General features: G+C 39.5%; 1 pseudogene; it reads right to left on the reverse strand.

Moving 5' to 3' along the window:
* Positions 1 to 748: 748 nt before the first annotated feature.
* Positions 749 to 27,652, reverse strand: LOC132514362 (UDP-N-acetylglucosamine--peptide N-acetylglucosaminyltransferase 110 kDa subunit-like; annotated as a pseudogene).

Genomic DNA, 27,652 nt, shown 5'->3' on the forward strand with positions numbered 1-27,652 from the left:
AAGCTCTGGGAGGTTTTGAATCAGACTTGGTTTTTTGTTAGCCAAGTTACAGGAGAATTTTTAAAGTGGGGGGACGGGAAGAAGGAAACGGACCAGGAAAAGAATTTAAGCCATCATCTATAAACCAACAAAGCACTGATAGTTCCAAACATTATGTCAGACACTAAAATGACTGATATAGGCTCAAGTGGTTTATAAAACCTATAAAAAGACTACACCAACAAAATCCCCATTTATCTGTAGAGTTCAGAAACTAAAACAAGGAATATTTTAGCTTAAAACCTTATCTCAAGAGAATCATATACACTTCACATGAATAAAAATACCTGAAACCAAACATTTTTAAAAGCTCCAATACCCAAAATATAGAGAAAAATATTAATTCAGAAGACTCAATCAATCCATGATAATCACAAAACGGCTGGGCAATCTCTATCTCCCTTCCACACTAACCATCCATCCCGTGGAAGACCAAGGGAGATCAGACCTTCCAGACTTACCTTCCAGACACCTGGCTGCTGCAAAATTCTATGGAGGCTCCTTGTGGAACAGCAGTTTCCCATCTCTTGTGTCTCTCCCTATCGTGATCATGATCATGCAGGAAGCAAGTCTGGCTGTGCTGTTTCTTATCATTGTCTGTCACCCATCTGCAACATGGTATTGTACAGATAAGGAAAAAGTAGTTCCCTTTCCCCCAGAAGCTTGAGGCTCAGGTACAGGGTAATTCTCCTGTGCACACAGTCCTTATTTAGGCCGACTCAGTGACTTCAACAGGCTTAATCATGTGGTCAGGTCTGTTGCCAGCTGCGTAATGCTCCCACATCTGTAGATAGAGCCGCTCTAGGTCCATCGTGTATTGTTTGGTGTTGAACAAAGGGCTAGATGTTCTCTGCTTCCAGACTTTGCCACGAATTTTCTTCAGGTATTCTAGATCAGTTCCCAGTTTCACAGCTATGTCTTCATATTCTTGTCTATTTTGAGCAATAAGCTCACGACAGCCTAAACAAGTGAGCTGGGAAGCTGCAACTCGGGAAGCAAGAGTCTCTCCTGGCATAGTCACCACGGGTGTCCCTGACCAAAGGACATCCATCCCTGTGGTGTGTCCATTACAGAGTGGAGTGTCCAAGCAGACATCAGCCAGCTGGCCTCTCCAAACATGTTCCTCCTTAGGAGCAACAGGTGAAAAAATGATACGGTTCTGGGGAAGGCCCATATTTTGTGCATACTGTTGAATATTAGGTTCTCCTACTGCTGGAAAACGCAACAGCCACAGTACACTATTGGGAACACGCTTCAGAATATTTGCCCACATCTGCAAAGTAGATGGGTCAATTTTATATAACTGATTGAAGTTACAGTACACAATGGCATCTTCCGGTAACCCGTACTGAGAACGTGTGGTTACAATAATGGTACGGGGAACCTCCTCTCCAGTGGCAGCCTTAATGTTGATCTGGGTAGTTGCCAGTCCATGGCTAAGACTCAATGAATTAATTGTTATCTAAATTTGTCCTCTGTTAATCATTTCAATAACTGCTTCTGCAATAGTATTCATAGGAATGACAGGCATATTAAGAGCTGTATTACTGCTGTCTGCGTTGTCTCCTCCATCAGGACATTTCATCTTGACAATTTGCACATCTGGGAGACTATCAAGAAATGCTTTGAGGTCGATGCCATTCAGCACAATCCGATTGTCATAAATGTGCCCATTGGACTGAAAATCGATGACTGCTTTCTTCTTCAGGTGAGGGAACATATTAGCATGATCACCAATAAAGAAAGTATGGGGCATATAAGCCAGTTTCTCAGAATACTGCTCAGCAACTTCAGCAGGTGAAGTTTCCTGATCAGTGATGATATAATCCATGAAAAGCACGCCACTGGTCCCAGGGTAGCCCAGCCACATTGCCTGAATAGGAGCTGGCCTGAGAGCAAAGAGTTCATTTCGAGCACCCCTGGTATAACCATTCATATTTACAAGGATGTGTATACCATCTTGATGGATGCGATCAGCTGCTTTCCCATTGCATGGAATCTGAGAAAGATCAATGAAACGATGGGCTTCTGCCATCACCTTCGCTCGGAAGTTTGTGCCATCATCTGGGCTCAGGGCATAACAGAATACCTCAAATTTATCAGGATTGTGCATGCCTGGAATAGACTGCATAAGATGAGAAGTAGGATGATTCCCAAAGTCAGAACTCACGTATCCTACACGCAGTCGACCATCACTGAGCTTCAAGTCTTTTGGATGTTCGTACGGTGGTTTGTGAAGGACACTGATCTCATCCAAGCAGAGGTTCCCGTGGCTCTCAGCAATAGCCTTCCTGAAGCCATGAGAAAGAGGATAGAGCATACTATGATGAGGCTGCACAGAAGGCAACCTATTCTTCTCCAGCTGGTCAGCCACAATGCTGACCAACTTCTTCATTCGCTCATCATAGTCTGTCCAATCACAGACAATCTGCAGGCGATGAGCCAAATCACAATAAGTGTCAGGAAAATCAGGTTCAAGCTTCAGAGCAGTGCGATAAGAAGCAATTGCTTCTGGAATATTCCCTGAATACTTGTGAATGGAAGCCAGATTGCTGTGGGCATCCGCAAGTGCAGGGTTAATCTGAATGGCACGAGTATAACACTGCAAGGCTCCCTGAACATCCTGCATCTCCTTTAGAGTGTTTCCCATGTTACAGTAGGCATCAGCAAAGGTAGGACTGATTCAAACAGCCTCCTTATAATGCATCAGAGCTTCCTGCAGTTTTCCCTGCTGCTGCAACACACTTGCTAAATTTCAATGGGCAACAGCAAAGTCTGCGAAGACTTCTAATGCTTTACGATACAAGCGAACTGCCTCTTCAATGTTTCCCTGGTCTCCTTTGATATTGGCTAGGTTACTCAGAGAGTCTGCATGGGTGGGACACAGCCGCAGAGCTGTATTATAACAATCTTCTGCTTCAGCAACACTGCCCTTCTCTTCCAGAGCGTTGGCTAGGTTGCAATAAGCATCAGGGAAATGTGGTTGCAATTCAATAGCTCGCCTGTGTCTATTGCCAGATCTATCAGGACTTGCTGGTAGTATACACAAGCCACGCTGGCAGGTACCACTGCATGATTTGGACTCAAGCTTAGGGCACAAAGGTAAGCTGCCACAGCTCTGTCAAAAATCCGTGCCTCTTGCAAGACATTTCCTAAATTGATACAAGCATCCAGAAAATTGGGGTCAAGGGTGACAGCCTTTTCAAAGTGATGAATTGCAAGCCAAATCCCCCCTTGTGCATTGAAAACACAGCCACGATTACTCCAAGCTACTGCAAAGTTCGGTTGCGTCTCCATTGCTTTCAAATAACACGGCTTGGCTCCTTCCAAGCGACCCAGGGCCTTGAGCAGGTTCCCCAGGTCACTGCGAACACAGTACAAATCAGGATTGCACTGAAGAGCAGAGACGTAAGCTTGTACTGCCCCTTCCATGTCACCTGCTGCTACCAAAGCGGCTGCCAGGTTAATATAACCATCGATGAAATCTGGTTTGAGATGCAATGCATGCCGGTAATGCTCAATTGCTTCCTGCAACTGCCCTCTTTCCTTGTACACATTCCCCAAATTCGAATAGGCTTCTGCCAGAAGAGGGTTCTGTTTAATTGCCAGAGTACTAAAGTGGGCAGATCTGTCCAGCCTTCGACACTGGAAGTGTAGAGATGAAAGTAATAAAAGTACTCCAGTATTGTCTGGCTCTTGTCTCCACAGCTGCATGCAGTGTCTCTCAGCTGCCTCAAAATCACCTGATTGATATTCTCGATGAGCCAACTCAGCTAACCCTTGGGAGGAAAGCATACGTTTCGTTGGTTCTGTGCTGTCGGCCACGTTGCCCACGGAAGACGCCATCTGGAGCTTCTGCAGAGAGTGATAAAAGGGGGTAATTGAGTCCCGCTGCCGCCACTACTGGCAAGAATGTTTCTAGAGGTAGCAAATACGAGGGCAGCAGCCATACCACTGCTTTGACAGGCTTAAGCGGCGGCAACAGTTACACGCACCAAACCTTAGGAACTCTAGTTGGCCATCTACCTCTCACGCTCTTGAAATCTTAATTCTTAACCCTGCCCTCTTCCACCATTTTTCTCCTAATCAGGGAATAAAAATTACCTATACACTTGCCTTAGAAGAAATCAAAAGTCAGTAGTCCAAACACTTTTCAAAATTTTGTTTTCTGCCCAGTTGGAAAGGAAATACATGATTGACTTTACTTCATCATTCATATAGTCAATGTGGAAAACATTAGGGTCGTGAATTTCAATACAGTAAGATTTTCAATACAGAAAATTTTAATTTTCTAATTGGCCTTCCCAAAATTTTCTAATTGGCCTTCCCAAACCACTAATAAGTAACCGATGTTGTATATAATGCTAAAATCTTAGAGACTGAGTTTGTTATTTTAAAAGTTCTGAAAGGATTAGCTAATTTCTCATATTTCTCATGCCTCAAACCTGAGTATTACTTTTTTAAAATTAAATTTATTTATTTTTATTTATTTATTTTTATTTTGGCTGCGTTGGTCTTCAATGCTGTGTGCAGACTTTCTCTAGTTGCGGCGAGCGGGGGCTACTCTTTGTTGCGGTGCCCGGGCTTCTCATCACAGCAGCTTCTATTGTTCTTCCACAACTCTATGGGTTCCTCTTTAGGTCCTATGAAAAACCCTAGAAATTAATTCACGTAATTATAGGTTTTTGCAAAATTGTCAAAAGTGAGATATTTTCACTTCCATCAGGTAAGACCAGCGTCTCTTTCTTTGCCAATTTTCCTTCTATCATATTCTGCTATGTTGGATCATATTGGAATGGCCACAGGCTTTTTTGAAATCTGGCTAAGGAGATTTTCTTTTGTTCTGTGGTTCGCGGCCCTCTCACTGTTGTGGCCTCCCCCGTTGTGGAGCACAGGCTCTGGACGCACAGGCTCAGCGGCCATGGCTCACGGGCCTAGCCGCTCCACGGCATGTGGGATCTTCCCGGACCGGGGCACGAACCCGTGTCCCCTGCGTCGGCTGGTGGACTCTCAACCACTGCGCCACCAGGGAAGCCCTAAGGAGATGTTTTAAGTGAGGCTATTATGTGATTTTCAGACACCACCATATGTAATTGACTATATACTATCCCATTACAGGAATAACTTCCAGTACTCATACTGACTACTCTACTGACTTAACTAGCACAAGACACAGAAGCATAAGGACAAAAACCACCTTACAATATAGCCATGTCTTGCACGTCACAGCTCTCAAAGCATGTGCGTTTGAAGAAGAAAAAACCAACTGAAAAGTACAAAACCAGAAGCTATTCTGTGGAAAATTATTTCAATCATCAGGCATGTGAAAGATAAGTCAAAGATTCAGTTTTCATCAATGCTTAGTCAAAACGGAAATTTTCTTCTGTCAAGAATATACTCCAGAGGCTTCCCTGATGGCGCAGTGGTTAAGAAGCCACCTGCCAATGCAGGGGACAAGGGTTCGAGCCCTGGTCCGGGAAGATCCCACATGCCACGGAGCAACTAAGCCGTGGTGCCACAACTACACTGCCTGCGCTCTAGAGCCCGTGAGCCACAACTACTGAGCCTGCGAGTCACAACTACTGAATCCTGCGTGTCTAGCGCCCATGCTCTGCAACAAGAGAAGCCACCGCAATGAGAAGCCTGTGCACCGCAACAAAGAGTAGCCCCCACTCTCTGCAAGTAGAGAAAGCCTGAGCACAGCAACGAAGACCCAACACAGCCAAAAATAAATAAATAAATAAATAAATAAATAAATAAATAAATAAAAGAATATACTCCATCAACAATGTGTGTAATGGAATGGTGTGAATGAGTATTTTATCAGAATTCCTGTAATGCACAAACCTATAGCAGTACTGAAATCAGTAATGCATTTATAATAGTAAATATTTATGAGGAAGTAACCCATAGAGGTTTTCTCAAAGTTAACAATGAAAATTAATGTGACATTATCAATAATAAATTGTGAAGCTGAAATAAACTTTTCTAAACTATTAATAACTAGAAGCAAATTCTAATCAACCATGTTACAAGAAATCTATGCCTATACACTACAAAGTTTATTTCTTAAAATTTGATTTCGAAAATATATAAACTGTCGTATGAGGAGGCAGTTAAAGAATATATAGCTAAAAGAGTGGGGGAAAAGTTTTATAGAGACACCTCTGGCAGTAGTTCATTTTTAAATGTCATTTTTCTAGATTTTGTGACACCTATAGTATTGATATTTGAAAGCATTTAAAAAATTGTAATTTGAAGATTTGCTACTTCCAGGTAGAATAAAATATTTGGAAGCAAAACAACGTTTCCACTGAGAAAAACAATAAAAGCCAAATAAAATAGCCAGCATTCAATCAAAAAGTTCTAGACAAACCAAGAGATAGAATCATATGACTAAACTTCTAAGAAAAGAACAGATAATACAAAAATATTTATATAAGATATTGTGTATCTTTATCAGGAAAAGTCTTTCTCAAGAAAAGACTTTAAAATCATCAGAATTAATATATTTTATTTATTTGTATATTATATTTATATATAGATATTTATATATTTATATAAAGAACTTAAAGATAAAGCCCTAGTTAAGGCAGTGACAAGAGCAGTAGCAGTGGGAGTGAAAAGAAATGGTTATATTCAAGCATATTTTGTCAGGAAAAGTCCAAGATCAAATGTCTGACTGCACACATGGGATGGATAGACGGAGTGGGAAAAATCAAAGTTAACTATAGAGGTTCTAGTGAAGATGGGGTTGCCGTCAACCAACCCAGGGGTTGCGATCATCCCCAAGGCCTAGGAGACTCAAAGGGAAGGTCATGGTCAGAGGCAAAGTTAATTGGTGGGAAAATAAGACTCCCAGTCTCTCCATCTCCTTATACCAGTTTTTTTTTAACATCTTTATTGGAGTATATTTGCTTTACAATATTTGCTTTACAATATATTTGCTTTACCAGTTTTTTTTTAACATCTTTATTGGAGTATATTTGCTTTACAATACAATGCTTTACAATTTGCTGTACAAAGTTAATTGGTGGGAAAATAAGACTCCCAGTCTCTCCATCTCCTTATACCAGTTTTTTTTAAACATCTTTATTGGAGTATATTTGCTTTACAATGGTGTGTTAGTTTCTGCTTTATAACAAAGTAAATCAGTTATACATATGTCCCCATATCTCTTCCCTCGTGCATCTCCCTCCCTCCCACCCTCCCTATCCCACCCCTCTAGGTGGTCACAAAGCACAGAGCGGACCTCCCTGTGCTATGTGGCTGCTTCCCACTAGCTATCTGTTCCTTATACCAGTTTTGTTTTTCTGCTCATATACGTAGCAGCATTTCATTCAAGGGGAAAGTCATTGATCTGACTGGTCAAATTAAACAACATAGTTCAAGGCACATTTACAGTGCTTAGTTCCTCCACAATTTAGAAAGTCACATTCACAATTTCCCTCTTCCTACGCCGTGGAACACATTGGCCATTCCTCCAAAGTTTCCACTCCACAGAGTGGACCAGAGATGACGTGAGCCCAGAACTGAGAGCTTGGCATGAGATGGTGTCAGCCCCACGTAGAGCTCTGGCATAAGTTATAACCCATCCCAGCTCTACAGAGAGCTCTGCATGGAATCCTGGGAGTAAACTCAGCCATAATAATGGGATTCTATTTTTCATTTGCTTTTCTTCCTTGCTTAACTTTCCCTGGCCACTCTGACAAACAAACTTTCAGGCATTCCTGGGCCACTCACTAACTTTATTCCATTTAATCTCATCCAGATTACCAAGAAAATTACTAACTATAAGGAGGGAAATTTGGAACATGGCGAGTTTTAGATGCCTGAAATATACAGGTCATTGAATCCAGTTAAGTAGCAAATTATCTGGATCTCAAATATGCCAGTAGAATAGCAGACTAAGCTCAATTTAATGTACTCTTACTGGAGACACACGTAAATTCTGGGTCAATTTTGAAAAAGTTAAAAGCACATAGCAGAGATTAAAAGAAAGAAAGGAACACCTGCATGTTTCAGAAAGTAACAGAGAAATTAAATCCAGAGAAAGAAGAGCGGACTGATGTCTGTGGGTTCCGTTCCTTAGAATAGGCCTTATGTAAATAGGGGCTGGAGCTAGGAATCTAACATTACCTTGAGGACAGGAATTTAGACTCAGGATGGAACAATATTGAGAAGTTGGTACAGATATCCTACAGAAATTTCATGAGGAACTGCTTAGTCCATTAAGAGGGCTAAGGGAGGTGGTGAGGAAGATTGATATCTCTTGAAAACCTTCAGGTACAGAAGACATCAACACTTCTGAAAAGTAGGCCTGTCCTTCCCAGCGTTGTGATGGCCAGGTTGTCACTAACCTGTAAGGCCCTGTATGAATCAGAAACTGCAAGGAGAGTAATTCAAAGAAAAACAGATGCAGGATGGGTGTGGCAATAAATCCTAGGACCCTATCAGAAACAAAATTAAAACCACTTTAAAGGGAAATTTTAAGAAACCAGAGCAGATAGTATCCTAACCAGAATAGAATAATAATTCTGAGGAAGTTACTTTAGTTATTTAAGTAATATGCAATGCATTTCCATGGCCAGGCCCTTTTGAAGAATTCTAAAACATATACAAACAATTCGTTTACATCTTATATATCCCACCATCCAGAGCCAAATTCACTTAAGTACTGTACTGGTGGAAACTGAGCAGCACTATGGAGACAATAAAAAGGTGTTTACCATCAAAAAATGTCAAGGTAAGAAAGATAATGTCTAATTTTTAATTATCTTGTGGTTTATTGAAATCTTTTGGAAACCCAAAATAGAGAAAACCTAGGAGGCAATGAAGACTTAAATCTTTAGAGATTTATCAACTCATCTATAAAAGCTTTATTAATCTCTTCTTTTAATAACATGCCTGAGAGGTATAAATGTGTCCAGTGATAGGGTTGAAGAAGCCTGAGAGAATTTCAATTGTTTACTATTCTTGGTCAGCTATTAAGACCTTTCAGGAGCATCTTGATTTTCATGGCATCATCCAACAAAAAGCAGGATATTTTACAGAAAGTCCTGGTCCACTTTTTGGCTTGCTTTTGTAAAATAGACTTTGGAGATTTAGATCAAATGTCATATCAATTGTCCTAGACTGCTTACTATGTGCTTTCATTATAGATTTTAATGTCAATAGAGAAAGGAGAAGGAAAAGTCAGAGGGAAATGAAACAGGTGTACAGACATTTCTCAGAATTCTGGGGGAAGTTGCATCTATAAGCGGAAAGTTTTTCACCATTGAACTCACAGTGGTTGAACTTCTCATGAAGAATTTTTTTTTCACTACTGAAGAAAACTATGTTTGATTTTACCATAACTGAAAAGTTCTCCTGTTTCTACTTCTGAGGTTTGTCCTCAAGACTACTGTTTACCTAATGGAAGTGACTCCTATGCATGGAGGAAAAAGTGCACCATTTGAAGGAAAAGCTAAAGGAGTGATATTCAGGTAGCTCCTCATTCCACCAATGAAAACGTACACATAGATTTTCCACTTTACACCTCATTTTCCACCTTATTTTCATGATTTTGAAATGAACATGTAGGGTCTGATGAGTTTGTCAATAGTCTATAATTATTAGTGTTATTAAAATAGAATACAAATGATAAGCCATATGTAAAAATGCTGTGCGAATAAACTGCTATACCCCAAATAATACAAATGAGTGAATGGCAGTAAATACTAAGAGGGGTTAACAACATAAAGGATATTAAAAACACACATAAAGGATATTAAAAACATGATGACCGTATTTCATATTTATGTGTCTTTTTCTCTCTCACTCTTTTTTTTTTTTTGCGGTACGCGGGCCTCTCACTGTTGTGGCCTCTCCCGTTGCGGAGCACAGGCTCCAGACGCGCAGGCTCAGCGGCCATGGCTCACGGGCCCAGCCACTCCGTGGCATGTGGGATCTTCCCAGACCGGGGCACGAACCCCCGTCCCCTGCATCGGCAGGCAGACACTCAACCACTGCGCCACCAGGGAAGCCCTTCTCTCTCACTCTTACTCAACTCCTAAATAACTAAGAAAATATGCTCACAAATGGTAAGCATGTTTTGGATGTTCGATGTGTGTTTGTGGGAAAGAACAAAAAAAAACCTGCCTCAATTAGGTCAAATATCATACAAGAGATGAATGAGATTAGAGATGGGATTGGGATTTGTGTTAGTTACTCAATAGCTAACCAATCACAGATATGACAGTGTAGTGCAATATGCAAATATACTTTTAAACAACTTCTCTTAAGTTATCTACTGTCTGTAAAGACAATCACATTCAACTGCTCTGCACTTAACCCCAGAGCTTCTGAGTTAGAATCTGTTAGAAATAGGTACACGTTTCATTGCTTTGGCAACATTTACATGGCTCTGCATCAGGCAATACAACTGCTAAGATCACACCCTGGGAATTCAGGAAAGGCTAGTGTCCAGTTCTGATCGTTCTACCACCCAACTGTGATCTAGGGTAAATTCCTGATTAAAAACAAAAAACAAAAAACAAAAAACCCTGAAGATGCTGAAACAGTATTTCCTACTTCACAGGGTCGTCATGGGGATAAAAGGTCATTAGGATAAAGTGCCTCTCACCCAGGAAACACTGATAAATGCTACTGATGCTACCATCATCATCATGACCGATCAAGGACATATTGCCACTTGGAAATTCAATATTCCCTGGGCCATTCACAACTTTCCTTTAAAGGACTCATATTCTATGTGGGGTCTTAACACCTTCAAATAACAGAAAATACAAGTCTTTACGCCTTTTTTTCTGTAGCTAATTTTGGCATCTTTCAACTCTGTCCACTTAAGTGTTGGTTTAGCATATTCTTGTCACACAACGAAGCTACTTCCCAAAGAGAGGAACAATGTGTCAAGTGACAAAGACATTGAGTGAAGTCTTTCACATCTAGATTGTCCACGGTACAGCTCAGCTGGTCTCTGGGTTGGAAGGCCTGGGTCTACTTTGCTCGTCTGGTCCTTAGCACGTGGTCTGTGAAACAGAGGCAGCTGCGGGTAGAATTATAACACAAGCAGAACTGGCTTCAATTCTTCCTTCTTAGGTCTTTTTCTTCTTGTTCAGCTGTTCAAGGAACTTGCCTGCCCTCTGTTCCTGCCAGGACGATGTTACATCTGCCTGGATAAGTAGGGCACCATTGTATATCAGGAAAGGTCTTATTTGTAATCATCGGGAACCAGATATGGCTAATTTGAGCAGAAAAGGAAACTTTTGGAAGTTTATGGTTAGGTCTCAGTAACTAGAAGCAGACTAAACAACCGAAAGCCAAGCCTATGCTATTGCAATTATAGGATCAGGCCAAAGTGATGTTATAAGTCCTAGCTGGCCTTGCTACCAAGCAGGAACAGGAAACAGGAGATTGACCCAGCACTGCTGGCCTTGCTTCTTTACATCATTTATTTGTAATTCAAAATCCAAGAGAGGGGCTTCCCTGGTGGCGCAGTGCTTGAGAGTCCGCCTGCCGATGCAGGGGACACGGGTTCGTGCCCCAGTCCAGGAAGATCCCACATGCCGCGGAGCGGCTAGGCCCATGAGCCATGGCCGCTGAGCCTGCGCGTCCAGAGCCTGTGCTCTGCAATGGGAGACGCCGCAACAGTGAGGCCCGTGTACCGCAAAAAAAAAAAAAAAAAAAAAAAAAAACCAAGAGGGGGTGCAGTTGGCCAACCCGAGGTCACCCGACTGTTTTCCATCTGTAAGGGAGACTGAGCATGTGAGTAAACAGTGTATCTGACATGTTCAGCTTGTATAACGAGAGGAAGGCTCTGTTTCTCACCAAGACCCACAAAGTGGAAAATTCCCCAAAGAGAAAGGAATTTCAGATCAGATGCTTGGAAAGTTAAAAACAACAACAACAAACAAATGCAGATGTGGAATTAAAGACATGGAGTCATTAAGAACCTATATGTGGAGTGATTCAGACCTGAGTTCACAGCTGGAGCAAGCTACTCAATCTTGCTGAGCTTCAATTTTCTCTAAAGGAAACAACATGGAAGATGATGTCCACATGTAACTTGTGGTACACATGAAGGAGGGTAGTACAGTATATGATGCCTGGCATATCCTATGCATTTTCTAAAACTACTACTAGTACTATTATTATTGTTACTTATTATACAATTTATTGTAGAAATTAACAGGGAGAGTATTAATAAATGTTAATACAGTGCTAAGTGTCACATTTATGATCTCAACTAATTATTTGTTGATTCAACAAACATTCCACATATCAGCAAATAACCTGTTAGTATATATATATATATTTTTTTTTTACAGAAGAAAAGAAACCGTGAGGCTTAGAAAGTGTAAACAATGTACCAAAAGTCACTCATTTAAGAGGTAATGGAATATTATTCAGCCTTAAAAAATGAAGGAGATCCTTTCATTTGTGACAATATAGATGAAACAGGAGTGCATTATGCTGATGACATAAGCCAGACAAGATAAATACAAATGATATCATTTATATATGGAATCTAAAAAGAAAAAAAGCCACACTCATAGAAACAGAGAGTAGAAAACTGGTTGCCAGGGGCTGGGGTGTGGGTGGGGAAAAGAGGGGAAGACTGGTAAAAGGGTACAAACTTTCAGCTGCAGGATGAATAAGGTCTGAGGATCTACTGTATAACATAGTTACTACAGTCAATAACACTGTATTGTATAACTAACATTTTCTGAGAGAATAGAACTTAAGTGTTCTCACCAAAAAAAGAAAAAAAGGAAGAAGGTGTCATGAGCGGTTAGATGTATTAATTAACGTGATGGGAAGGATCCTTTTGCAACGCATATGTATATCAAATCATCATGATATACTCTTTGACTATCTTACAATTTTGTCAATTATACCTCGATAAAACAGGAAAAAAAGAGGTAATAAAGATGAGATTCCAATCCAGGATTATCTAGCTCAAAAAACTACACTCTTAACCATTACAATATAGTATCCATCCATATGTTGTAACTGTAAAATGCTTAACACAAAGGAAACGTTAAATAAATGGTATTTATTCTAACTCTAATGCTTACTAGATATGTTATGTGGTATGCTTTACTTCTAACTACAAGGGTATAAGGTGCAAATTCTTGCTACAGAACATAAAAGCCCCTGTGGTACCCTGTACGATAAACACAGTACCTGTAAATCTCTCATCTCTCAGCCCAGAGTCTCCTCAAGTTGGAGGTCTTTACCCCCTTTATAATGTGGGAATAATGCCTTTCCCACATTTGCACTGGGCATGAAAATCCATACTTCCAGGTGTATACTGAACCTCCACTTAGCTCCTCGTCACCTTGGAATCACCAGACCAAAGATCATTTATTCCATTAATATAAATGATCTAGGGATAGAAGTACAGAATATACAGAGAGTGTTGGAGGAATCTAAACAACAAGTCCTCCACTCTCAAAACAAATTTTAGAGTTCCAAAAGTAAAGAGCAATGTTTGGAAATAAAACTAAAAATGAAACATCTACAATTAGCCAAGTATTTATTATGGGCCAGGCTACTTACCGGGCACTTGATAAACATTACAGCTCATCTTCCTGCAGTCCTTCATAGCATATAATATTGTTTCTATTTCATAGAGAAGAAACTTGTATCTAAGCAGGTTAGTGATTAGCCCAAGAACACAGGGCTAGGCTGTAAGAAAAGAAGGCCAAGTTTCAGTGGTCAAAATGGTGATGGATGTTATAACTAGAAGATTATGGCTAATCAAATAAAAATATTCAAAACGGTCCTAATGTATTATTAGGATTTCTTTAGAATAACTTGGGTACCTTAGTGAATACAGTAGTGGTAGGCACTATAGTCTCTTTAATTTGCTAATCATACAAATCTACTTTAATATTCTTGGTGACAAGGAGCTAACTACTGATAAGACAGCTTCTTCAGTTTTGGGGCTACTCCAGGGTGAAATGCCGGAACGTCTTACTGCCTGCCTGCAATGTTACCTAGTTCTACCAGGGGGAATAAAGCAGAACAAGTAGTCACTGTTCTTGACAAATGGATACAGTTTCAGTTTTTCAAAATGTCAGTGTCAGATTCATTCACTGTATCAGATAGATCTGTCAAATGGCTTTGCCCATTTACTAATGGATGGCACACTGCAGACACACGTTGGGTCAAAGGACTCAATGTCACCTCATTGATACTGTCATCAATATAATTTGTATTGGCATTTTGTCTCACCCTGACTTTAAGGACTATGTGGGGAGATCCAAGTCTCCAGACCATGGACTGATCACCTCTGCTTGACACAGTATTCTCTGCTCATTTCCAGAGGGGACCAAGGATGAGCTCTTGTACTTCTGAGTCTATTCACCCTACCTGGCAACACATACTAGCTGGGCTGATTGGATCAAGCAGGAGCCCCAGAGTTTACATTTCCAGCTGCATTGGAGGAAACAGAGGCTATGCCCCAATCCCATAACCCCTCACTTCTTACTGCTAGCCTATCCTAGGCTGTTCTTGCTGATAGGAGTATTTCATGCTAAAAATTAATTTTGCTTACCTGATGGCAGTCACACAACCTCAAATGCCATTTTTATAAATAAGGCAACCACCAATGGAGTGTGATTTAGGGTTTTTTCTTCTGTAGACCCTGCCTACCCTATAAAATCTCCCATTACTGCATCATGGAGACTATAATCCCTTTCCGAGGGAATAGATTCTTTCCAACCATAAGATGAAAGAAGAACCTACATTTCCATACTGCCCAAAAGGAAATACACTGATTACAAAATGCAGGAGAATGACTGATTTTCCACATTTGTTGTGTTCATTAAAGAGTTTTTGAATAGACTTGACAGTATTAAAGAAGTTCAACACACACAAAATAAAAATTAATAAATGAAGAGAAAAAAATTGCATTTACAACAAACAACAAAATAAACACATTGATATATAAAAGGTTGTTATACATCGATGAAAAATGGATGTCATAAAGTCACAAACTAAAAAGTATTAACAGCCAATAAAGATATGAAAATATGTTCAACCTTGCTATTATTAATCAAAGAAATACAAATAAAATAATTCAGATGTCATATTTTACAGAGCTAGAATGACAAAGTTTTAAAAAAGTTGATAATACTGGTATTGATATTGATAATACTGGTACTGATGAGTGTGTGTAAGAAACCACACTGGATGTTAAATTCTTGGTAGAAATAAAAAGCACGGTAACCTTTCTGGAAGACAATATGTCAGTATGTACCAGAACTGACAACCAGCCATTCAAGTTCTAGAAGTCCATTCTAAGGAAATAAACAAATGCTCAAAGACATATGAACAAGGATGCTTGTCTCATTGTTTAGCAAAGCAAAACAGGAATAATCTAAATGTTGAACAGTAGGGACTGGTTCAATAAATAATAGAATGCTGTTCAACCATTAAAAATGCTGCTGCAGATTTTTATTAGGTGATGAGTAATCATACTTATATTACTAAATAAAAATGTTATAGAACTGTTTTGTAGTTTGATATAATAATTAAAGGTATTTTATACTTGCATTGTATTTATATGCACCCCGTCACAAAAAAGTTTCCAAAGATACCCTCAAAAATGTTACAGAGATGATTTATCAGAAATAGGATTTTGAGTTATTTTTCCTTTTTTCTTTAAATCCTTTCAATTTTGGAGTTTCTGCAATGAGCCTGTATTATTTTTACAATTAAAAATATTTAAATTTACAACAAAAGGATCTAAATTCCTCCAGTTTTCCATCCTGGCTCAGGGTATTTGTGTAAAAAAAAAAAAAAATCAGCTTATTTTCTCTTTTGTATCAATCTAAATTTACTTTTCGTAAGTTAACTATTTTAGTCTGGCAAAAGTTTCACACAGGAAAATTGTTAAGGTCTGAGTATGCTATTACCTTTAAAAGCACTGGAAACTTTGAAATTATTTCTTTCAGAATTTTCATATAATACTGAAAGGCGGGGGGGAGGTAGCAAAATGAAGGGAAATAGATAGTAGTAGTCAACTTCAATTAAGAAAAAGCAACAAGAGGCAGTTTGTACTCTTTTGATACGGCAGAAGCCCCATGTGTCAACTCATGCTAAAGAATGTATATATACACACACATATATATGTTTGTGTGTATTATATGTATATGTGACACACATACGTAATTAATCCACAGCCTTAGGCTAATCACTCATTGTGGCAGAAACAACGAGCTGTTGACTACACTTTAATTAGCTCCTCCAGCCTGTAGAGGCATCACTAGGACCAAGATAGGAACAACATTCTCCATCTCCGCTTGCATCTGGGTATGGTTCTATCCCAAAGAATGTGACCAGAGGTGACCTGAAGAGTTTATGTCTGAAGGATAACGAGTTGATAATTGTAGCTTGCAGCTTCCTCTCTCCTTTCCTTTTTAGGACAAACGTAGAGCCACTTGATGAAGGTGGTGGGTCCCTGAATAACTGAGCAGAAAACTGACCCTCAGACCACCAAAGTCCATACTACACTCCTGAGTGAGTGAGAAATGAACTGTCCATGTGTTGCTCCACTGAGGTTTAAGGTTTATTATTTAGTGTTTAACTAACGCATTTTTTCTTTAAACCTCAGTTGCCTTCTCTGTAAAATAAAGTCTTTGAAAAGGATCCACTGTAAGTTTTTTCCCTTGCTTATGTTTTTACCTTAGTTTTTAACTCTCAGAAACATTGCGCGCATTCTACCTTTTAAGTTAGTAAGTCTACTTTTTTCCCACAAAGACGGGTTCTTCAAGTTATGGAGAAGTCATAGCAGACTGTTGCTTCAGTTTAAGATACGCATTCACATATGAGATGAGAAGGGTGAGGACCCAGAGAAACGCCTTTGACAGAGGGGAGTGAGAGCATACTGAAGAATGTTTAGTAATAAAGAATTCAGATGGGAGAAACGGATGGGTTACATCTAACAGATTTGCTCAAAGGAATTCTGGAAAGGCAAATATGTGAAAATGTATAGCAAAGACATGAAATGCCTTTTGGTCCCTAAATGGATTTCATTTCAAAGACGTGCATATTGCAAATACATGTACCATAACACTTCTCTGTCCACTTCTAGAATCTTCTAAAGCCTGACAGAACATCTGCAGAGAGAGGATGTCATTCCAAGATAATCGACTGCAAGTGACTAAATTAAGATAAAAATGTCCTTAACCTTGAACAGTTTTTAAAGAGATTTTAGAAGAAAGGAGCCCTCCAGGGGGTTGTATAACTATATAATTGTACCCTTTCTAAAAGGCTATTTACAGATACATAATGTTTCCCCTCCATTCTTTAAAGTAAAACATAGGATAAAAAAAATAGTTTGGGGATAATATTTGTTTGGGACAGCAGGCACTGCTAATCAGTACCACTCTCTCCTTATTCCTTACTATCAGAGCCCTGGTTTAGGAGACCCCATTATCCTTAAGGCTAAGGTGGCCAGTTTAAAATCCGAGCTGATGAGATCTAAGTGCAAGTCTGCTGACCATCTGTGGTAAAAAATTTGCTGAGTTAGACACTGCCTTTTTTTTCTTACTTAATTTCTTTTTTTTTTCCTTTTCTTTCTTCCTGCCCCAATTGTTGGAACACTATTGGAGATTCTGGGGTCACTTTGAAGCTATGTGGACGTGCTAGAGATGTGGAAGCTGGAAGAGCGAAGCAACCCAGTCCCCTGGTGATGCCCTTCAGCAGCTGGACTAACGCTAGAGGGACTATCTCCAAACTTCCTGCTACCCGTGGAAAGTAAGGTAAATCACTCATTCACTTTCTGGTACCTACTAACGGATCCAGAACCCTAACCTCAGGGTTCTAGAACCCTTCTCAGTATCCCATAGTCATACTCATGTTCCGGACTCCTGATCATCAGACTTGCTTATAGCAGATGTATGGGGAGGGCAGGCTCTTCTGGAAGCCCTCATACTTCCTCCCCTACCCCCACCACACACAAATAATGATCTTTATGTCCACTCATCCTTCTATCTACACTCAGAGGCCAGGGCCCCCAGGAAGGCTTCACTGACAACCCTCTACTCCTCTCTACATGCAGAAAGGGTAGAGGTGTGGGCTCTGGAATCAGACTTCCTAGACTTGAATTCTTAATCTGTTACTTACCAGTTTAGGACGTGGGCAAAGTAGTTACCTTCTCTGGACACCCCTGTAAAAGAGGAACACTAAGTAGCACCTACGTTCCTTACTGAAAGGATTAAATGAGCAAATGCAGGTAAAGTTCTTATAATTTTTTCTTGGGTCAATCAATTCTAGCTGCTATTGTTACCTTTGACTAATTTAGGGCAGAGTCCCTTTGCCCTCCTTTGGTTCTCTGGGCCCGTCTCATTCACAACACACACAACCGCATACTGCATTCACAACACACACAACCGCATACTGCATTCACAACACACACAACCGCATACTGCAGAGTTTTGAAAGGTGGTTCTCAAAATGTGGTCCCTGGGCCAGCAATATCAGCCACACCTGGGAACTGGTTAGAACTCTGGCACTGGAGCCCAGCAATCTGTGTTTTAACAATATTCTCAGGCAAATCTGATGCACACTAAAGGTTGACGACAACTGAGAACATCTGGCTCAGACTCTCCTGGAGGCAGTCACCAAAAATAGAGTTACAGGACCTTACACCTGACCAGCTGGAGAAGGGGTCTAGTAATTGCCCTGGTTCAGGCTTGTCATGATTTTTCAGCACATAAATGTTTGAGAATCACTGCCATTTTGAATGTGTGTTTCACTTGTCTGTTTTTCCAGTAGACTTTACTTCCTTGCAAGGAAGGTTTGTGAAGATTTGCTGCTGTTGTTTGCATTATTACTTTTATTATGCTAATTCTAGAATCTCTGGTGCATAGTGCAATCTCAGGCAGGAAGTAGTGGCTCATTAAAACAGGTATCCCAAAAGTCTTAGTAGAACTTCAAGATTAATTCCTTCAGGAAGAGGTAAAATTGTCATTAGATGCAGATGATATGATACTATATATAGAAAACCCTAGAGACTCTACACGAAAACTACTACAACTGATAAACGAATTCAGCAAGGTAGCAGAATACAAGATTAACACACAGAAATTGGTTGCATTTCTTTATACCAACAATGAAATATCGGAAAGGGAATGTAAAAAAACAATGCCTTTTAAAATCACAACCCTCAAAATAAAATACTTAGGAATAAACCTCACCAAGAAGGCAGAAGACTTATACACTGAGAACTGTAAGACATTAATAAAGGAAAGTGAAGATGATTCAAAGAAATGGAAAGACATCTCATGTTCTTGGGTTGGAGGAATTAATATTGTTAAAATGCTCATACTACCCAAAGCAATCTACAGATTTAATGCGATTCCTATCAAATTACCCATGACATTTTTCACGCAATTAGAACAAATAATCCTAAATTTCATACAGAACCATAAAAGACCCAGAATTGCCAAAGCAATCCTGAAGAAAAAGAACAACGTTGGAGGCATAGCCACCCCAGACTCAGACAGTACTCCAAAGTCACAGTAATCAAAACAGCGTGGTATTGGCACAAAAACAGACATATGGATCAATGGAACAGAATACAGAGCCCAGAAATAAACCCACACATCTCAGTTAATCTTTGACAATTAATCTTTGACAAAGGAGGCAAGAATATATAATGGGAAAGAGACAGTCTCTTCCGCAAGTGGTGTTGGTAAAGTTGGACAGCCTTATATAAACCAATGAAGTTAGAACACATCCTTTTACCATACACGAAAATAAACTCAAAATGTCTTAAAGACTTAAACATAAGACATGACACCATAAAACTTCTAGAAGAGAACACAGGCAAAATATTCTCTGACATAAATCATACCAATGTTTTCTTAGGTCAGTCTCCCAAGACAATAGAAATAAAAATGAAAATAAACAAAGGGGACCGAATCAAACTTACAAGCTTTTGCACAGCAAAGGAAACCATAAACAAAATGAAAAGACAACCTACAGAATGGGAGAAAATATTTGCAAATGATGCGACCAGCAAGGGCTTAATTTCCAAAATATACAAACAGCTCATACAACTTGATGACAATAAAAGCAAACAACCCAATCAAAAAAATAGGCAGAAGACTTAAAAAGACATTTCTCCAAACAAGAAATACAGATGGCCAATAGGCACATGAAAAGAGGCTCAACACTGCCAATTATTAAAGAAATAGTTTGCAAATCAAAACTACCATGAGGTACCACCTCACACCAGTCAGAATGGCCACCATTAAAAAGTCTACAAATAACATATGCTGGAGAGGGTGTGGAGAAAAGGGAACCCTCCTACAACACTGTTGGTGGGAATGTAAGTTGGTGCCGCCACTGTGGAAAACAGTATGGAGGTTCCTCAGAAAACTAAAATAGACCTACCATATGATCCAGCAATCCCACTCCTGGGCGTATATCCAGACCAAACTATAATTCAAAAAGACAAATTCACCCTGATCTTCACAGCAGCAATATTCACAATAGCCAAGACATGGAAACAACCTAAATGTCCATCAACAGATGAATGGATAAAGACGATGTGGTACATATATACAATGAAATACTACTCAGCCATAAAAAAAGAATGAAATAATGCCATTTGCAGCAGCAACATGGATGCAACTAGAGATTATCATACTAAGCAAAGTAAGTCAGAAAGAGAAAGACAAATACCATGATACCAGTTATACGTGGAATCTAAAATATGACACAAATGAACCTATCTATGAAACAGAAACAGAATCAGAGACACAGAGAAGAGACTGGTGGCTGCCAAGGGGGAAGCAGGTGGGAGAGGGATGAACTGGGAGTTTGGGATTAGCAGATGCAAACTGGTATATATAGATTGGCTAAACAACAAGGTCCTACTGTATAGCACAAGGAACTATATTCAATATCCTGTGATAAACCATAATGGAAAAGAATATGAAAAAGAATGTATATACATATGTATAACAGAGTCACTTTGCTGTACAGCAGTAATTAACACAACGCTGTAAACCAAGTATACTTCAATAAAAAATAAGTTAATTAAATTTTTAAAAAGATTAATTCCTTCAGAAGAACAAGTACTACACATTCACAGAAAAAGCACCCTTTGAAAGTTTAAATTTTTGAATTTCTTTGCCACTTCCTTAGTTTTGATCATCTTGGACAATATATTTTTAATATTGACTTTTAAAAAGAATTGTGTTTCAGTGTTTGCTATCCTTAGACAGAAACAGATAAGTACAACTAAATACTTATTTTTCAAAAGTCTCAAAAGTATAAGGGAAATGAAAGTAATTATATCTTCAAGTGATTTTGGGGTATGTTTCTAATTTCATACTTCTGATGCGATTAAAGATTAAAACTGTATTAAGACATTTGAGACATGCCGCATTGGTATTAAATGAATTTAATTTTGTGTAAAGTGGCAGAAATATTTTCTTCAGCAAACATACCTGCAGATATAAAATCACAACCATAAATCTACAAAAAAGCAAGCTATTGAATGAAATCTGATTGGTTATTTCCCTGCAGTATGGATCTGCTAATAATTTAATTTACTACTTGCTAACAGAAACCAAAATTTAAATATACATATATATGTGTGTGTATATATATATATCTCTTCAATTTTAAATCATTCATATATATGAACAAGTATACATACACATATATAACAATTGTTCATATATATATATATACAATTTAAATTAAAGAAAGTACATCTGGTGGCCTATTTTTTCCCCCCGATTTCTAAAGAACACCATATTCTATTCTAGGCAGTGGAATGTCAATCCACCTTAAGGGTTGTTCAATGAGCATATCTGAGAAACCACTGGTTTAGCCAATGATATACTTATTGAGGGAGGCCCTAGTGCCACTGTCAAGAGCTTATCCACAGGAGAGATAAGAAGGTACTTGTTTGGTTTGTGAAAAGAAGGAGTAGTGAGGAATGGCAGGTAGCTGCAGGCTGATGACACGTGATGTCCGTATATATGTAGAACCAACACGCCCATAATTGCACCCGTTTTCCATACCCAAATCCAAAGCCCCTGTATCATTAATACCAGGCAAAAATGGTAAGATTCATGTGTGTTACTATCCCACGGCTTCAAGATGCCTCTAAACTCATATGAGTATGTCTTAGTTTTATCAGTGGAGGATAAACCAGGCTTCTATCACCAAGCCCCATTCCATAACAGGCAAACCAGTCCAAGACTTCTCTGAGTGCTGCAGGAGAGTCTATGGAAGGGGCACTCACTCCACTGTGATGCCTAAAATGCCTTTGCACAGAGCAAACATTCAATACATGCTGAGTGAATGAATCAGTGAACTCGTGTCATAAAACAGGCTTATTTCAGGGAAATTCCATTCAACAGGCTGGCATTCCTTCCTACCCATCTTAACTGTTAAGCTTGCCATCAGACAAAAATTTAATTATAAAATGTTAGAGCTGAGGAAATTTTACAAACTATCTACTCTCCAGAGGTATACAACTTTAATTCAGTGGTAAAAATCACTAGGAGTGATTTAGGAGTCTATCAGACCTGAGTCCACATTCCACATCTACCATATTTTTGTGAGCAAATAACTACTTCTGAGGCTCTGTTCCATGTATGCATTATGGGATATCATAATAATACATACATTAATTGTATGACTATCAGGGGATGAAATGATACAACCCATTTGCCATGGTCGGCTAAGTAATTTGCACCAAGTAAGCACTCAAGACATTAGCCACTATTAATAGCGGAGAGATGAAAACAAAACTCTGGGACTGAGGCCTACCCTAGTGGCCCCAGTGGTCATAATGACTGTCTTCCATTCAGCCTGCTCTCTTCTCACTAAGACTAAGGAAGAGAAGATGAACAAATTAGGAATAACAATTTGAAAATGGTTTTATACTCCCTGAATGAATGGAATTATAATAAAATGATTCATGAGTTCTGCAGAAATATGATGAGACTTTAGATCTTTCTGTTAGTTCTCTACAAAACCAATTGATGGCCCTAAGATGTACCTTCCCACCCAGCCCCATCCTTACCAGGATCAAATATCATTGTAAATGGAAAAGTCAATAACACATAATCAACAAGCTAAGTTACAAGCCAGTGAAGTCTCGGAGCTTTGATAGAGAAAATTCAGATTTATCATGATATGTAAAAATAAGATGATATGAAGAACTCAATCTAAAAAATACTACCTGGAGATCTATAATCTCTACAATAGTGCTATAAAAAGTAAAGAGCTAGAAATCTATTTAGATGGTTTTCCTTATAAGAAAGCACTTTCTGTATAACTTTTAATGTACTTACTATTGATGAGAACAATTCAACAAAATTCAAATAAATATCTGCAGATGTACTACAAGAAGAAAAGAACAGAGTTAGATGTGACAGGGGATAACCGGACTTCAGGATGAGTAAGACCCTATACTTGACCTCAATAAATTAACATGAAATACAGTGGATGAGTCATGTACAGAATGTCAGAATTCTAAAAGGCCAAGCTAAGTACCAAAAGGAACACGTGGGGACTCTTACGAAGGAAATAAAATATTGGTTAGTTGATTACGACAAGGCAGAAGGGAGTAGGTTCCCTTTGGCTGCTCTTTGAAGAGATCACTTCCTTTCCCACCTAGTCCTGAGGCTAGGGTGGCATGGGCAATAGAGGAATGTGGGGACTGAGAATCATTTCTACTCTCACCAGAGTGGCTGGAAGCAGATTTTCTTACCAGGATGTAGTAGTATGCTAATATTTAAGGGTTCTTGAGGTCAGAGAGAAGGGTTTGAATACTCCGGCTCCATCTCTTGCTGTGGGTCAAGTTTCTTACCTTTCCAACACCTCGGCGTCTTTATCGGAAAATTGGGGACGATGATAATGTCTCCCACCTGAGTGTGAGAACTACATGATATAGTGCATACGCAGGGCTAAATTTGGTGCCTGGCAAACAGTAAGTGCTCAGTACGGCAGGCGAGTGTAGTGACAATAAAGGCAAAGATGACGGGGGTAGTGCCGGTGTTGCTTCTGCCCCCAGAACAGGCTCTGACTGGGAGACAGTTAAAGCACCTTTGGGTTCATGGGGGTTTATATATAAGCAACGGTTGATCAATGTGAGCTGGTTGTCCAAATGATTATGTGCAATCTAAGAAAAAAATGGGCCTCGGATCTGCTCAGCTACTTAATAATATTAGCAGCGGCAGTAGTCAAAGAAGCTAAATTTTATTAAGTGTTTATATGCCAAACAACGTGCTGAACGTTTTAAAAGGATTTACTCACTTATTACAACGAGGCTATACGCTAGGTCCTGATAATGTTATTCGTCTCTTTCAGATGTTGACTGAGCCTCAGACGGGTTACAAAAGCACCTAAGATCCCGTTGTCAGTACGTGACGGAAATGAGTTCAAATCCAGCCTGTCTGACTTGTTCTTAATCACTAAGGTATGAAATTAAGCATGTTGCCCTTTGCCTGATTCTCCTTCTGAGGCCTGAATATTTCACTTAGCTGAGTGCCGAAGAGAGAAAATTCTCTCTCCTTGACCCAACTTGGCATCAATATCCAACTCCCCTTCTCAAAACGGGTTGCTTCAACGAGCAGCAATGAATGCCGGTTCGTGGACCAGTCACCTTGATGACTAAGAGTCAGACACTAGGGAAAGAAAATGCTCTCTGACAAACCTACCCTTGTACAGAAACAAGACAGAAATGGGGGGACAGGGCAGAAGATAATGGAATAAGGCATAGGAAAAATAGCACCTGGCATCGTGACAGTAATAATAGTATTAGTAGTAGTAATAGTAATAATAATAGACTTTACTATGCTCTAGGCATTGTATTAAGTGCTTGGTGTAAGTGACTTCATTTTAACATTGAAAACAAGTCTATGAGGATGAAATATTATTAACATCATTTTATAGGCAGCAGTATTGAGGTTCAGGTAATCAGGTAAATTGCCCAAGCTCATATGGTTAGCAAGTGGAAAGCAGAGATTTGAACCAGCACCTACACTCCTAACCATTATGCTATAACCATTATGCTGAAGACATAAGAATTCCAATGGTCTTTCCCCATAACCCACTCCTGCACTCCAGACTTAAATAGTCCAAGATCAAGAGAGAGCAAGCTTGGAGTTGCCACTCTTCAGTGAGTGTCAATCATTTCAAAACTGTGTGTTTGCTAACAAGATGCAGTTCCTGTGATAATCTTCTCAACCAGCTATCAAGAAACAGGAAGCAAAGATTCAAGTAACAGGATGTTCCTACTTACGAGGAAGGTGGGACAGCATAGTTGACACTGGGCTTAACTGTTCTGGAAAACGTGGTCCCAGTAGGCATACACGCTGGTACATTTTCCCCACCTACCAAATACAAAAGAAGTATTTCATTTCCATGTTGCTCTTCAAAGTTCCACCTCATTCGTGCCTGTCATTCATCCTCTGGCCTCTTCCTGTCTCCATTTCTGTACAGAAAGGTGCTGAGTCTCTGCTCTCGGATACAAAAAGGGTGTGTTAGGAGAGGGAGCCATGGTACCTCGATGTCTTTTTTTTTATCTTAATTCTATTATGCCAACTCCACTGAACTTAATTAGAGTGAATACAGAATTACACAATTACCCTCTGTTCTATTCTTCAGATGTTATATTTTGATAAAATTACGACATGCTGCTCTCCCCTTGAACACCAGATGAACACTAGAAATGGATGTGTGTTGACATAAAATCTGTTATAATTACAATTAAAGTATAGCTTACATAATGTTAGTGTTAACATAAAATTATAGATGTGTAGAGACAACGTGGTCATGCATTTTTTAGTATAAGTACATGCTTAGACCAATATCTGTTAGCGGAATGAAGATGGAAGAGAATTTTGGTTAAGCCACAAAGGCTGTTTAAGGACTTGCAGATAGCTAAGGGGAACTCAAAGACCAGTAAGATAATATTTCCCCTGCCATGTTTGCAATTGCAAAGTGAAGGGAAGATGTGAAAGTACGTACCCCTATGGAAATTACAAGACAAGTGCTTTTTTTTCCTTGAATACCTGGGTAAATGCTTAAATTCTAATGTATATCAGTGATGCAAATTTGCAACTGAGTTTGATAAATCATAAAATAATAATTATACATATATGTATATAAACCTGCATGGAACTAGGCAGTTCAGAATTACTTCTAATTAAAGAGGTACCCTATGACAACTAACTTAAACCTTACAAAATATGGTTCCAAGTACCCTATCAGAGTGAAAAGCCGGAGACTGAAAGGTTTATTGTAAATGTTTGTAGTCATGGTGTCTTAACTAAAACTACTGTGTCACAAATACTATTAAAATAATTGTGACATTTTATTCACTTTTACTGCAAACAACAAAAGAAACTATAGGTATTTTTTCATTTCAGGTAATTATTTTAGCTAACAGTTATTAAATGTTTTGAGAAGACAGAGTGCTAATTGCATTACTTCATTTTATCTTTAAAATAGCGCTTCCATGTAATTATTCTTAATATCTCCATGGTATTAAAGTGTATCTCTAGTTTAGACCTTTCTTCAGAACTGCAGACTTGTGTATCCAACTGTGTACTCAGCATCTCTACTCGGATGTCACGAAAACATCTCAAATCTTATACCTCCAAAACTGGTCTTTAATCCCCCAAACATGCTCTACCCCAAACTTTTTCCATCTTAGGTGACAGTAACCACACCTTTCCAGTTCCCCAGGCCCTAAATCTCGAATTCACCCTTGACCCCCTCTTCCTTTCCATTCTTGCATTCAATCTACCACGAAATGCTGTCACAACCTTCCCAATGTGCCACTTCTGAGAATTACCAGCCACTAGCAGCCTGGTGCAGGCCAACAACATAGACCTCGAGGATCCTGTAGTCGCCTCCTGAGATTCTCCCTGACTCCACTCTCTCCCCACATCCTCAAGACCACAGATAGAGTTATGCTTTTCAAACAAGAGACAGTTCATGCCACACCTCGGCTAAAATCCTGTCCCTGGCTGCCTACATTTAGAGTAAAAGACACAATGCATGTGATGGCCTCCCAGGACTTACCCAATCCATCCCGTCACATATCTGACCTCCAGCCCTCCTGCTGTCTCTTCCTCCCCACTGACTAAGTCAGCCAGGGTGGCCTCCTTGATATTCCTCCAAGCTGCCTGGCATATTTCTGCCTTAGAGTGTTGGGACTGGTTATTCTTGCTCCCAGGGAGTGGTCTCCCCATCATACATTCTGACAACTCCCTCACTTCAAGTCTTTGCTCAAATGTCAACTTATAAAATCCACCCTGACTACCCTATTTAAAATCAGAACCTACCTGTACACCCCTCCAGCACTCCCAACCCAAGCCTCTTCAGTGAGCTTCACATCCTTTTCCTTATCCCGTAGCGCCCATCAACCTGTGACAAAGCATAGAATTTATTTATAACATCCGTTTCCACACGAGAGTGTAAGGAGGGAGAAAGCATGCAAGAAGGAGCACGCAGGCAAAGGCTCTTGTCTAATTTATTCATTGATACGTCCAAGCATAGAGAACAGGAAGATGCTTGATAAATAGTCCTGAAAAAGATACAGATGAGGAAACTAGTAGTA

Source organism: Lagenorhynchus albirostris, unplaced genomic scaffold (genome assembly GCF_949774975.1).
Source record: "Lagenorhynchus albirostris unplaced genomic scaffold, mLagAlb1.1 scaffold_238, whole genome shotgun sequence".
Lineage (NCBI taxonomy): Eukaryota > Metazoa > Chordata > Mammalia > Artiodactyla > Delphinidae > Lagenorhynchus > Lagenorhynchus albirostris.